The following is a 433-nucleotide window of genomic DNA, read 5'->3' as shown; positions in this document are numbered from 1 at the left end:
CAAGGGGGGCTGAGATGTGGGGCTGCGTGGGTGGGGGGGTCTCCTGCTCAGGGGCTGCAGGGGGCGACCCGGCGGGACTGTAACAGATGATGGAAATGCTTTTTTTTTTCCCTGCTATTAATCCCATTTTAAAAAACCAAAACCCAGCAGCGTTAGTTTTTCTCTGCATTTTGCACCCCCCAGTCCTCCCCAGCGCAATGAGGGGCACGGGGGCTGGTGTGACCCCCCCATCCCTGCCTGTCCCTGCCTGATTTCTGAGCCCCCTGCCCACCTCGATCAAGGGGTGAAGGTCTCCAGGTTGCCCCGCACCGGAGATTTTGGTGCGAACTGGGAGAGCTGGCCAGGGTTTGAGCTCAGCCGCGGTATAGACACCAGAAGAATCCCCTCTAGTGCGTGCTGGGGGGGGGGGTGGGGTGCCTTCCATGGGGAGGGG

This window comes from Egretta garzetta, unplaced genomic scaffold, assembly GCF_000687185.1.
Source record: "Egretta garzetta isolate BGI_Z169 unplaced genomic scaffold, ASM68718v1 scaffold839, whole genome shotgun sequence".
NCBI lineage: Eukaryota > Metazoa > Chordata > Aves > Pelecaniformes > Ardeidae > Egretta > Egretta garzetta.
The sequence above is the reverse complement of the archived record's forward strand: the minus strand, read 5'-3'. Positions refer to the sequence as shown.